This window comes from Lichenostomus cassidix, chromosome 1, assembly GCF_008360975.1.
Source record: "Lichenostomus cassidix isolate B80296 chromosome 1, HeHo_3.0, whole genome shotgun sequence".
Taxonomy (NCBI): domain Eukaryota; kingdom Metazoa; phylum Chordata; class Aves; order Passeriformes; family Meliphagidae; genus Lichenostomus; species Lichenostomus cassidix.
The window spans coordinates 109,012,242-109,026,681 of record NC_139479.1 but is presented as its reverse complement, the minus strand read 5'-3'; the positions used below and the strand labels follow the sequence as shown (position 1 = coordinate 109,026,681).

Sequence of the window (14,440 nt, the reverse complement as noted above, 5' to 3'; positions counted from 1 at the left end):
CAACTTTTGAAATATCTGCACAGAAATGGAATGTCTTCCAGTTCAGCATCCTAACAATTATCTTATAAACCCACAACGGAGAAAAAATAAATGCTTTTTTACTTTCTTACAATACTCTTTAAAAGCTACAAAAGATCAACCATAGGTCGTTGATACTATTTCAATTATAGCATATCCTTTAGATACAGAAAGTAATTTAAAAGACACCTGTCATGTAGTTTACCATTACACCTTGGAAGTCTTCACTGTGATTTGAAAGTGTGTGTTGAAGACAATAAATGACAATTATTTACTAGCTTAATTATTTTAATAGTTCACCTCATATGTTCTTGCTTAATTACAGTCTTCTGTGCCATCATTTAATTGAAAAGGTATCTTAAAAAAATGCAAAGTATCTGAAATTGCCATGTTAGAGATTGGAAGCCTTTTGTATTCAAGACAAAGCAGCCTGTTGCTTAATTTTATTTTTTTTTTAAACAGCATGAGTTTACTACTGCAGACCCAGCTAGCAAGTGAGAAACTTCTGAATTTGAAATTCTTGAGTGTCATGCTTTCTTCAAGAATTATTTAAATGGAGATTTGCTACAGTTTACAGTTTATAAACTAAATCCCAAGGAGTCCTACCTAATCCTCATTTTTTTTTCTTCTATAGCTAGCAAACAAGTTTCAGTCGAGGTAATGTGGCTACAATCTATTTGTATACATTGTTTATCAGAACAAATAGCATTTATAACAACGCACAGAGCAAGAAAAATACACTTTGCACTAGTTTTATATGTTTATTCTTCCTGAGACAGGAAGTCATTTACTCTGCCTTGCAGAACATTTAATCCTTTTTACCATTCAGATCCAACAGGATTTAAGGACGTACATCATCTCACGGGGCAGGGCCTGAGAGCATTCCAAGACAAACCCCATCTTAACCAGCTTTACAGCCCCAGCAGGGCTCCACTTCTGGGATGATTTTATCTGTTATTTTTAGAACTGATAATTACTCATTCTGACATACTAATTTCTAAAAATTGGCAAAGAAAACTGACAAGTGTATGAAATATTCTATTAAAAATTAGGAGAGGGATATGATTGCGTCCTCTTATTTTCTAATGGTGTGTCAGTGTAGGACTGTTTTGTACAGAGGACAGTATTGTATTTCTGCACATTTACCAGTTCACACTGTCATTCATATAAATATATATACACACACATACATATACATCATTTGCCTTTAGTGTACTTATCCCTTGTTCCTCGGCACATTAAATGCCGTGACAGTTTAGGAGATACTCTGAAAAAAAAAAACCCAAAAAACCCAAAAACCCAGAAAACAAACCATCCAGTTTGGGAAAAAAAATCCCATTCTATCTGTGGGTTGCATTTGATATGAACCACCCACTGTGCACCTCCTGTTTCAAACCTTTTGTACAGGCATTGGTTAATTCTCTCTTTTGTGTGCAGTTTTAGACAATATTCTGTTTGAATTGGATACATAGTTTTCTGTTCAGTTTTCTAAGCCATAGCACTCAGTACATTTAATTTATCCTTATTTTAATTTTTCTAAGGAACAGATGTTTAGTAGGCACAAGCTGCCTCACAAGAAGGGGAAAGGAGGAGAGTCAAAGTCGTTTTAGCTCCCTTGCTGAACTGAACAACAGAAAAAAAGAACTGAGCTAAAATATGGAGAAAAATCAAAGTAAAAATCCTGGTGTAACCTCAGCAAATCAGCAGGTGCTTAATTGCTTAAAAAGAATTAGGAGGTGACAGACAACAGGTTTCTACTAGACTTTCACAGCGTGGCACTGAATTCTGAAGAACACCTTGATCAAATCTCTCATGTTGGGGAAGGCCAGCATTAAAAGGGAGAGTGTTAAAATCTGAGCAGATGCAACAGGAACACACAATCCCTACTCTTTGAAAATGTGCTTTGCTGTAGCAGATGCAGATGGAGCTGCTGCATCTCCATCCCATGAAGATTATCCCATCACTGCCTGACCAGCCTGGGCTCTGGATATCATCACATATTTGCTGCTGGGGAGTCAATGGTGAGAGGGAAGCATGGGGAAGGAGGGCAGGAAAAGGGATTTTTCTACCCACACACAACAGGCTTGGACTCTTGTTTGTCTTGGGAAACCACACTGTACCTGCACTAATCTGTAAAAGGTTAGGAGTGGAAATCCTGAAGTGAGACATTTCCAGCCATTCCCTGATTACTGACCAATGGGTCCTGTGAAAGGGACTCAAAACACACTGTTCCCACTACGCTGTACTTAAGTTGTTTCAGATTTCAAAGTACAAATAAATCAGCCTCTCTTGACACAAAATCTCTTTGGCTAAGGCTTTTCATTCCCACCTTCATGCTTTGTTTGCTCATCACATTAAAATTTCTATTTTTTTACAGAGAAAGCCAAAAACAAAGCATAAAAGATATTTACATAATACTTTACATAACAAGCTCCTTTTGAGAAATGAGAATATTAAAATTTCAAAAGTACAGTCACAGCAAGTGGTAGGCAAGCAACGAAGATAAATCAAATCCTATTTCTTGCCATGCTGTGAAAAGACGGCTGGCTTTTAATCATCATGATGTGCCATATGTAAATTCCATCAAAGAAGAAGTTTGGTAAATGTTATATTTCATAACCACAGGGAAGGAAGCTATTTATAAACACCAATTAAATGATATAATATAGTCCAAAGCCATTAATAATAAAACTATTAATCTAGGTAGACATTTAATTCATATGGAGTAGTTTTTGAAATAAACTTTTTCAAACGCATATTTAACTAAGAAAACATTGCATTTTTTCCACTCAAGGTCATTTTAACTTGCCTCATATTTTCAGTGTTATGAGCAAGTTGTTCTAGAACGAAAATGAAGCACAAAGCCCTCCAACATAGAATCACTTCCACAAAAAACCTGAGAATGTTTCAGTCAGCAGCTATGTTTTATATGTGGTTAGAAACCTATAGCTGCATGTATGAAGCTTAAATGCAAATCCATGTTGGGCTTTGCCAGTCTCAGGAAACATTTGGAGATGCAAATGTCTCGAGCAGAAGATTTTAGTGAGACCCAACACCACAAGCATTTATTTGCAAGCCTCCAGTGGAGTAAAGAACCCATCACAATAATACTAATATCACACTAGAATTGTACGTCATTCACATTAGAAGAAAGCAAACTAATTTGTAAAAAAACATTAAAAATCATTATGTTTCACTAAACTCCTAGAAGGGCTGCAATCATCCACACCATAGTAAATAAAGCTTTGGAATAGAACAGGTTATCTGTCCTGTCTCAAACCAGTATGCTAAACACAATCTAGATATTTAAGCCCTAAATACTGGACTGACACTTAAAAATGTGGTTTTCTCACAGAGAAGATGCTAAATTCAACAGGTTTAAAACAGAATTCTACAGCAAAGCATGAGGGATGGCTGATGACTGCTGGGATAAACCTTCTTGCAGTAATGGAATTGACAGTCTTCCTACTGGACAGCCCAGGAAAGACACAAGGATACAGTATTTTACTTTTCTGTGTCATTAATGCATGAAGGAATTTATCTCTTATTAATAGACATCAAACTTCAGATATAAAGTTTCTAAAAGCGCACAGCAAAGCACACACTTAAAAAACCCCAAATCAAACCCAACAATCCCAACCCCCAACTCTCCAGATATTCTGTACTTCACTTTTTTCTTTATCTATAAAAACCTCAAATCTAATTCACCGTGTCACCAGAAAATTTATAGAACTGTGTGTTTGTTTTCGGTAACACAGGAAAAACATTTTCAGTTACGGATTTAAAACCAAAGGTTTTATTCCAATGAGTTTTAGAAAAGGGAGTAAAATATCTGCACATTTTCAGCACACTCAGCAATGTCTGTGTGCATAAACTGAGACCTGTCATATCTGCCTTGTGATTAGAAGAAATTTAATGCTTCACCTGTCTGTAATATTTGTTGTTTTGTTATAACTGGCGTGTAGATTGAATGGCAGGTGACATTTCCTAAGATTTAAGTAAGGTAAGAAATTCATCAAATCAATATATTCATCTTCTAAAATTTGCATATAAAATGCAAGTGTCTGTAAATACAAAATGAACTCCAAACACCTGAGGAAATCAGGAACTCCATTTCTTACATTTTTGATTGTGTGTGGGGCTCCATATAGAAAAGAGACAGCAAATTAACACATCTCCAAAAGATAAATAATAAAAATCACTGTCCAGGTGGTGTTAAAATATACCACAGGAAAGTCACATTTACAAATTAAGCAGTAGGAGTTTCAAGGCCACCAGCTACTTCCAATTGAATGATGTCACCAGTGTGTGCAACAATACAGTGAAGCAAAATAAGCTGATTTGGTCAGTCAATAATTGAAAATCTATTTGCCTAAAGTTGATTTACAGTGCAACAGGATTCAGATACTGACATTTGTAACTGGTGCTCCTGTCCACAGAAGAAAGGACAGTCTTTAATTTATGAATTGAAAACAGCTAGGACTAATTAAAGGTGCAACAAAGATGGGAAATAGGAACTCTAACATGCAGTATGAGTTCACATAAATTCAGACATTTCAGCCAGCTGGAGCTGACCTATAGTGCTAACTGCAAGGGCAGTTTGCACAGGGGCTTCAAGAATTATTGGTATTTTTATTCACATGCATATGGCCATTCACATGATACATACATAACCTCTTTTGTAAGTCAAAATTCTACTGTCAGAAAGAAAATATTAGTAAAGAGGTAACAAATACTACAGGGAGGTACAAAAAGATTAAAAAAAGGCAAGTTTTAGGTGGAAGATTAGTAGGCAGTGCCTTCAGCCACAGGCTACTTGCAGGAAATCTGGTCTTTCAACGCCACTTGTGGATCTTAAACCCCTATTTTCTTCACAACTGCATGCACCACTCCTTGTGCACATACTCTGTATTAACACTGCTTCAAAGTAAGACCTGAGTCCATATAACAATTTTTCCCTGCTTCAAAAAGGTGCAACCCTCATTTCCCTCCTGGTGGCAGAAGAGGACTTTGGCCTTTAATTCCTATTTCTCAGTATGCCAGGGACACTACTGGTTTGGCTGTATGAATACTCACCAAACTTCTATAATAAATATAATCTCCTTAAGGAAATATATTGGACAACCTGTGTCACACAAAGCAGAAAACAGACAAGCTCCATTCTATAATCTACCTGATCACACTGAAACATTACAGAGACACAAAGCAAATGACCTTAAACCCCCCATGACAGCTTGGCATTCCTTGTAATTGCTCAGAATTTGACTAGATACACTAGGGAAGGCACTTGGAAGTTAAATTCCACAAGAGATAATCCAACAGCCAAAATAAACTCTGAAAACAGTAATTGAATGTACCAATGTTTAGGAATTTGCTTATCCATTTGAGCCAGACTGCCAGTGAATGCTTGGAGGGGAAGCTTAGGATACAATCACTTTTTCTTTGGTACAGAAGTCATTGCTATGTACAGGGAACATATGAAAAACCCTTTTTCTGAACACAACAGGAATCTCAGAAAACGTGAACGTATCAGGCAATATTAATTTGCAGAATTCTTTTAACCCGCTTGCAGTAAAGCTAAGGCATTTCTGTGACACTTTGACAGGACTCTTGACTAGGTCTGTTCTACTTCTTTCCTGTAATTTATATGTCTGTCAACATTTTCCTCTACATTTTCATACTATCTCACTGTTACCTCCAAGTCATGTTTTCTGCAGTACCTATCATTTCAGCTATCTCCCCTACAGCAAAGCTCAATTTAATTCCAGGCTTATTTTCAATGAGAGATAACTGACTCTATCTCCAAGATGGTATGAGGAATGGTTACTCTTTACCTTTGTCTTTACTATTTTCATTCTATTCCTTCTGGTAAACACAACTTTGCATACTGCTTGCTCTCACAGAGTTGTCCTTGTAGATTTCCCATTTCTCTTTCGTTTTCGAGCATCAATCTTCCACACGCTTGCTTCTGATAGCAAACATATTTGCTATTATGATTTTAACTCCTAGAGATATACAGCAACTCAAGTATATCTCTATTATTCCAAGGAAAAAGACATTTGAGGAAAAGAAGTGAGTGTAAACAGTGGAGAGACGGGGAGAAAAATAGCTGCATGTCAGCACAGTGGGGATAGAAGCTACAACTCTATTAAACTCTTAATAGAAGTATTTAAATTAAAACACCCCTTTGAGTGAAATTCTGCACTAATGTATGTTACCTAAGACTTCCCCTGCCTCCTCTCTCTCATCCTACCGATGAACCCTGGGAAACATTTTAACCTCCTGCAGCGCAGTCAGCAATCCATCCATGACTGATGGACCCACATCTCGATGGAAGCAGACCCTGTGGGTCAGTGGGATGCCCCAAAGGGAATGATGAGGCACTGAATCTGTCCTTGATGGGCAGAGGAGACAAAAGATTAGAGAGGAGATAAGGTGGATAATGGGCTCGGATTCCAACACCTCTTCGTGTGAAGGTTCTCAAACCAAAATATTGTTAAGAGTTCTTTTCCATTAATTAAATGGGAGCTGAGGGGATACATAACCTGTCAAGGTCTGAAAAGCTCAACCTCCAACACTTTCTTCCACAGAAAATCTTGCTGAGAAAATGAAGTAAACATTCCTATTAAGCAGGAATGTTTCCTTCTCCTCTCCCTCTCCCTGGTAGCAGACATGAACTCACAAGGTGCTCACCATCCTGGATACTTCAACAAGCAGTTTGGCCCCACAATGAAAACCAAAGAGCCCTCAAGAACAAACATTCATTTCCATTAGAGGACTTTTCACTGCAGGAGTCACTTTGTTTTACTGAACAGACATGCTAAATTGACTATTACAAGGTCACATCATTTTTTCAGAGAACAAAGTTGCTACTTCGGCTGCATACACCTGTGTTTCTTTGATTGCTCACCTTCAGTTTGCTTTTATCACTAATGCCTGGTGCCAGCCTTGACACAGAAACAAATGACTTAATGAATGAGAGCTGAATGCTATAAAAAGGCAAATAATTCACTTGTCCTAAAAATGAGTTCTTGAACGTACATGAATGCTTCAGAGCAGGACAGAGCATCCAGCTTCTCACACAGTGCCACTTTTTTGGGGTTAGGATTGTCAAAGCAGAAGAGCCTGGCCAATAAAACACAGAATGGGGAATATCTGTGTCCTTCTGCATGTGCACATGGGCACTTCATAACCGAAAAAGAAACTGGCAGCAAAAGCTGCAAAATATAAAACTAATTTTCTTCACAAAAACCCAAAAGTTCTGCTGCCAAATTTGCTACTTGCAATGCATTAAATGCTCTGTATAAAAGGAATTGATTTCTTCAGTATTTCCAGAAATGGAAGGGTGTGTTTTAAGCCACACATGGAAAGCAGCATCAACAACAAACCAACCTGGAAACCAGAATGACAAGACAGCTGACCTCTTTTAAAGCCCAACGAAGGTATTTACTACAAAAGCCAACTCTTGAAGTTGTCACTGATTTGAAAAATGAAAAAAAATTACTTGAGTGAAACCTCTGATTGAAACAAAGCTTGTTTCTAAAAATCTAAGACGTAATTTGTATTCAGGACACATCAATTTTCTCTTGTTTTCAAAGGAAACAATTCATTATGGAAGTTTAATGAATTCCACTCCATTTTTTATCAGGCTTTACCTTTAAGGGACGGCAAAATGCCTCTCCACATGCACTTATCAGGTACTCAATGGCAAACACCAGTAAGAAGGATCTCTACGTTCATTTCTTCAGAATTACATATCTGCCAACAAGAATGACCTAAATCCTCAACATTCTCTCAGAATATATAGTGTAGCTTTCATGTTAATACATGATTATCTTTTAGTTGACAACTACTGTAAAAAAACCACAAATTAGAGGTAATAATCTTAGCTGAGAAACACTTCAACATACAGATAGCTTCCCAGTGAACACTGCAGTTTTACAGACTCAGAGCATGTAACCATTTCTCTCACTGTTCACTGAGTAAAATACAGTAACAGTGAACTAAAAAAAAACCCCCAAAAACAAACAAACAAAACCAATAAAAAAACATAAAGCAGTATCAGAAGAATCCTTTGTATACTTCATTTTTCAGGGCAAAAAATTAAGGAGTTTATTTTTGTCTCTCAATCAGTGACCTGAAGTTCATTATAGCCAACTTAAAGTAAAAGTTTAAAGCATAGCAATGCTGACTGTATAGCAAGAGAAGTGATCCACCCATTTTTATACAGATCATTGAAATACAAGGTTTTTTGTTAGACTGGTTGGGCCACACCTCATGTTGCCACTCAGTCTCTACCCTCAGTTAAACTGTGCCAATTAATAAAAAATGAGATTTTGTCCTACTGCACCCATCGCACCCATGTTTGGCAGAAGCAACAGCATTCAAAAAGTCTACCAGGATTTTTTGTGAAATCACACAGATGTATGAACTGGAAAAAAAGTAGTGTTTATGATGTTGAATCTAGAGGCCTCACAAAGCTAAGAAAAATATCATTTAATATCCAACTTAAACTATAATTTTTTGTCTCAAAAACTTTTACATTAAAAGCATTGTTAGCATTTTAAAGAGCACCCTGAGGAACAACAGCTTTTTGTGCAATTTAAGGTGTATAACACATAGACATATACAGACAGAGCAAGTTATCATATTGTCATGTGTACAGAGATCTTTAAAATGAACATTACTCTTTTGACAGACTTTCATACTCAGGTCTCCTATTGCTCCCAAAGTCTCACTCCCTCTTTTAAGACAGTGGCAGATTTGGCAAATCCTGAATGTTTTGGCAGAGGCTTATTTTCTATGCCAGGGAACCTAAGGAGTTAAAAACCAGAAGAAATGGGAATCTGAGAGTCTCTGAGGAAAAAAAAAAGAGAGATTTCCATGCCATGGGGTGTTGAAGACTCTTGGAAGAATGGGGAGACATCAGCTGATAAACAGCCAGGCACAGGGGCAATGGAATCATCCTGTTTGCAAGGGGGAATTATGTGATTGTTGAGGGCTGAAGCGCAAGGTAAAGTGTGATACACAACCAGTAGGATGAATGGGATATTCCCAAATGGACTTGCCTGCATCTACACATATAAACTGAGCTCCACTGGGTCAAATCCAGAGGACAGAAGATGTCATGTGAAGAGCCTGTGTTAGTAATGCTGAGAGTTAACAGAATATCCTGGTTTGCAGCATTCTGCATTTCAAATAAACTCATCTATTGGTGAGTGTTCTTTGAAACTCAGCGTGCACAAAAAGACAACCTGTATTCCTTTGTCTTCTCCACCTTTGGTTATTTTTCATTGCTGATTCTTCCTACAGATAAGTCTGAAAGTCATGGCACTTTGCCAAAGTGCCTGTTACTTCTGAATCAATTTAGATGCATATTTGATCTAAATGGAGCACCTGAGGTATCTTGGTGTACTTTCTTTACGCATATTATTGTTGTTTGAATTGTTTATGTGCCTGTGAAAACATGCTTAGAAGAGAATCAAAATAAATGGGTCAAAACAAAGACTTACAAGTGGGGACAAATGTGGATCTAATACATCACTCGGGAGAAAACAAATCATTTGGTTTCTGGCATAGGCTTTTTTACTCATCTAGAAAATCACTTTTCAAAAGTAAGTGTTAAAAATAGCTAAATATCTGGATAAGACCAAATAATGATAAACAAGAGGATCTCTGATTACAGTTTTTTTACGAATATTCTAACTTCTGTCTGAATATCACAAACTATACAATTGTGTTTACTGTGACCAGCTTTCAGCCTCTGGTGGTTTGCATCGTTATCAAAAACTTTACTTCCCTTCTACCTGTTATCACGGAATTGAATTGCAGCAAAATTAAAATGACAGAAGAAGATGGATTTAAGGGAGCAATACACAAACATCTGCTGGACACCTGGAAGAACAGTGAGGCCCAGAGAAGTAAAAAGGAAGAAATAAAATTTTATGAGCTATCTCTGAGCCAGGAGATACTAATTAAGGTTGTAGAGTTATATGAAAAAGATAAAACACAGATAATTCATCTACAGACATATTAACCAATGACTGTCCTGAGGCTTCACTGTGTGGCCATAAAAACGAAATGTAGCCAAACCCAGAACAGACAGCTTGGACTCTGAAAACCTTCCCTCATCACCTCTGGGGAAGTTTGCTGTAAAAATGTAAACTTAAATTACTGCTGGTTGAATTTAAAATGTGGCAAGTCAGTGCCAGACTGTCTCATTATCCAAAGACTGACCCTCTGTGAGGATAAGGGGACATGAAGAGAAGACATCTGCAAGAAGCAGGGAGTTGGACTCAATAATCCTCATGAGTTCAACTCGAGACATTCTATGATTCTCTAGTTCTATACTGACCCACTGAAGCTCATGACTTGTAAAGAAAAGGTTTTAATTCCATCCTCACTATGAGATTGCAGTCAGGAAAGCTCTGCAGTAGCCACCTCCATCCATCCAGAGAACATCAAAACAGGCTGGATCCTCCTCTGACCTCCAGGAGTGACTTTAATGGGATGAAGTAAATGCTAAAATGAACTGTTGCAACAGAGCCTGCATGAAGGATGGAAAACACACAAGGAGAAACCTGGATATTTCTTGAAGAGTTTTCCTTCACAAGCTTGATGTTGCCACTGCAATGGAGTGAAAGGTAATTAGACTGATTAACTGAAAATCATTGAGGAGCTGTCATTCGCTCCTTTGTCAGTGCTGAAGCTGCTCAGTGCCAGGATCATTCTGCTCTGCACTTGCCAACAAAGAATACTTAATGAAGAAATGTGACTGGAGGGTGGATCTATTTGATGGCATTTCCATCATAAGGTGGAATGTTTACTATTAGTTGCAAAAGCATATTTTTCATCTTAAGGAGCAGTAGCCATCTTCCAAGCTTCAATTCTTTGATATTTCTTACTATGCCAAAATTGGACTCTTAGATTAATTCTTTCCAAAGAGAAAGAAACAAATGAACAGCAGTTTGCAGAAGAGTTCTCAGCAGTAACTCTTCCAGGGATTTTTAGAGCAGAATGTAAAAGAAGGAAAAAAAAATATAAAGAAGAGAAAAATGATCCCTTTTAATTCATCAAGGGGTGATACTGATTAGCTCCTCAGATTTTCTTCTAACAATACAAGAATAATTGGTAGGTTTCCCTGGAGCCTGATATATTTCTGGTTAATAATTGAAATATTTGGCCAACTTTTCAACAAGGATAGCAAGAATGTTCTGGAACAAAAGCTCTGAGTCTGCAGACTTATATACTGAAATGTAACATTAAAAAGTTTTGGGTTGTGTCTCTTACACCATTTACTTCACTTATTTGTTTGCAAGTCATTTTATTCTCCAACTCATCTTCCTCATGAGTAACAATAATTGTACAGGAAAACATCCTTAGACAAGGCTACTACACTGTTTTCATTCACAAACTATTTTTATGGATCTAAACCCAAAAATCCCGACCCACATTCCATGTTTGGCTCGAGCAGTTTCATCACAGATCTGTGCCTTCATTCCCAGTGTCACCTGTGTGGGAACATCCAGCAGGCATGACAGAACACACCATGGCACTGCTCTTTACTGCACTGAACTTCATCAAACAAGATTTTTAAAAAAGAGGAAATAGAAAAAAAAAGGAAAAAAAAGTATATTTTATGACTTGGTGACAGCAACGGAATTTTTGAATAGTCAAATCAAGGGGAACAAAAAGAGCACTGATGAAAAGTTGAATGACTCAGATGAGGAAAAATTAGTTGACTGCATTCCACCAGAATTTGCTTTTTGGTTTGAAACCCTATGATCTGGAAAGCAACATATTTGCATTTACTTTTTAATGCATTAATAGCAGCTTAATTGTGAAGGTTTCTTCTTAAATAATCTCGTTAAAAATTAACTGGTGTTTGATTGATATGAAAACACTTTTGATTTAGCTTTCTAGCTTTATTTCTACTGAAATTGTATGATTTGAAAAGTAATATATTTTTCTTTAATTATTATCACAACAGTACAGTAATTTTGCCAGCTTTTCTACTGCATAATTTGATCACTATAGAAATGAGCTTTGCTTCAGCTTGCTTTTGATTTGTGTGAACATGGGTTAGGATTTTATGGTCTACCATTAAAAGCTAAAATGTCATCTAATAATGTCTCCTGTGTCAAGGACAATGCAATGGGGCATTGCTCTAGGAGGAATTCTGGCTGAGGATTTTGGGATACCTTGCCAGCAATCTAAGGAGCAGACAAACAATTCCAGATTACAGCCCATAGGAGGATGGTGCCAAACTCCTCAGTGGTGCCCAGCAGCAGGATGAGGAGCAATGGCCATAAAATGAAACACAAGATGTTTCACCTCAATGTGAGGAAGAGCCTTTTTACACTGAGGATGGCAGAGCTCTGGAACAGCTGCCCAGGCAGGTCATGGATTCTCTCTCTCTGAGGACATTCAAACCCCACCTGGACATGTTTCCATGTCACCTGCTCAAGGTGTCCCTGCCTTGGCAGGGGTTTTGGGCTGGATGATCTCCAGACGTCCCTTCCAGCCCCAACTACTCTGTGAAACACGCTTTTGAAGGACACAATTTTTTTTTCCTCTTTGTAAATGATATCATAGGCAATTTAGACCTTTTTTCTTTCCTTTTCATTGTCCATTTACTCTAAGAAAACCTTAAATTTGGGGATCGACTTAAGAAATGTACACAGAAAGCATCACACAAGAAGGTTAAATTTTGAAAAATTGAGTACAAAAAGAAAGTTTGCAAAAAGAACCCCCACAATTTCCACATAATCTTTCAGGTGATTGCACATGCATGTTTAATACAGGTGTGTGCTTTAACAACTTAATCTTATATTGGTGTTTGTGCACAACTCTCTCCTCATTCTTAGTTTACAGGGAGAGGAAATTCAGTATGCTTTTAACCTCATAAATCTACTTATAGTCCTAAATTTCATTTAAGCCCTGCACTGGCAAGAAATCTTATAGACTGAAGGTATTTTATTTTACTGGCGAATTCAAGTCTTACATTTAATGACTTTTTCCTAAACTAGAGATGCAGCGTAAAAGGAGGGATTATCCATTATCCCTACCCATTTTTATCACAAAGACACCATACCTCCATTCACAATAGGTACAGAGACAAAAATCCAAGTTGCCCTAACGTAACCTCACTTATAGAAACGCTACTCATAGCATAGTTGTATGTGAAAATGATATAAAGCACCAAGATTCTCTGCAATTCATATAATAATTTACAGCACACACTGTTGTCACAACTTAAAAGTGACTGAAAATTGCCTTGGAAATTATGGCTAATGGATTATAATAGCCTTTGTCACAAATTATCTGGAGTAGCTTTGGTTAAGCATCATGTAGCTTTAAACTGCATTAATATGCTATTTCATCAGACTGCTCAAAAACCTCTATTAATCTTAATGGACCCAAAGAAATAGATCTCCTAAGAACTTTCATAACGTCTCTTTCAGTATAGGTGTGCTGGTTTTGGCTGGAGTGGAGTTAATTTTCTAAACAGTAGCTAGTAAAGTAAATGTACTGAGTGAAGGCCTCAGGGACAGATATAGGAAAAGCAACAGCCAAATTGCCTTACATAAGTTCCTGCATTCTCTTTGGGTAAAACACAATCATGCAGAGTTATTATTGCTAAAACTTTCTCCCGTCACTAAAAAAAAACAAAAAAAAAACCAGGAAAGTAACTTCAGGTTGCATAAAGGTGAAACAGCCAGCAACACGCAAAGAAACATCTACAGCTACCCAATTTTTTTTTCTGTGCTTGTATGAAGAATTTTAACAACATTCAGCAGATGCTGTCATTATGTGAGAATCTCTTGATTGCTGTAACTCTGTAACAGAAAACAGGATTTGCATACAAGTAATAGCAAGCCACTCCTTGGAAAAAGGAAATGGGACATACCAGTTGACTTGTTAACACCAAGAAATATGGGATGCCTGCTGTGCAGACTTATTTAAGAACAATGCATTGTACAATATTCTAGTTGAAGTGTTCCTGCTAGAAAAGGAGCAGTTTTTAACAAAACCTCTCCTTTGACTACAGAAATGCTTGGTATCATCCCCTTTTTATTTATCTTAAATAAAAATACACTATCATGCATTTACATAAAGTAGGAAACACTGATAATCTTACAATGATCTTAATGTAGACCATTTGCCAGCATGCTATACATGAAAGTCAATTGGGTTACAAATTTGAGCACTCAACATTTCTCTCACAACAGCTCTTCATCTTGTGAGAGAGGGAAAAACAGTGACGAATTTTGGGAACAGTCTTCGAGTTCTGGTAAGATATGTGTCTGTGCAGTTTCATGAATTCACCAGGAACAAAAAAAGGATGGCTGGGGGGCAGGGAGAGATGGAAGGGAGAGAAGGGAAAAAAAAATACAAAACTACAAATTGCCCCACAGTCAGA

The 14,440-nt window shown here is 37.2% G+C and overlaps 1 protein-coding gene across 2 annotated transcripts in view; it reads right to left on the bottom strand.

Moving 5' to 3' along the window:
- CADM2 (cell adhesion molecule 2) overlaps window positions 1-14,440 on the bottom strand; it is a 558,998-nt gene that overhangs the window by 287,778 nt on the left and 256,780 nt on the right. The window lies entirely within an intron of this gene.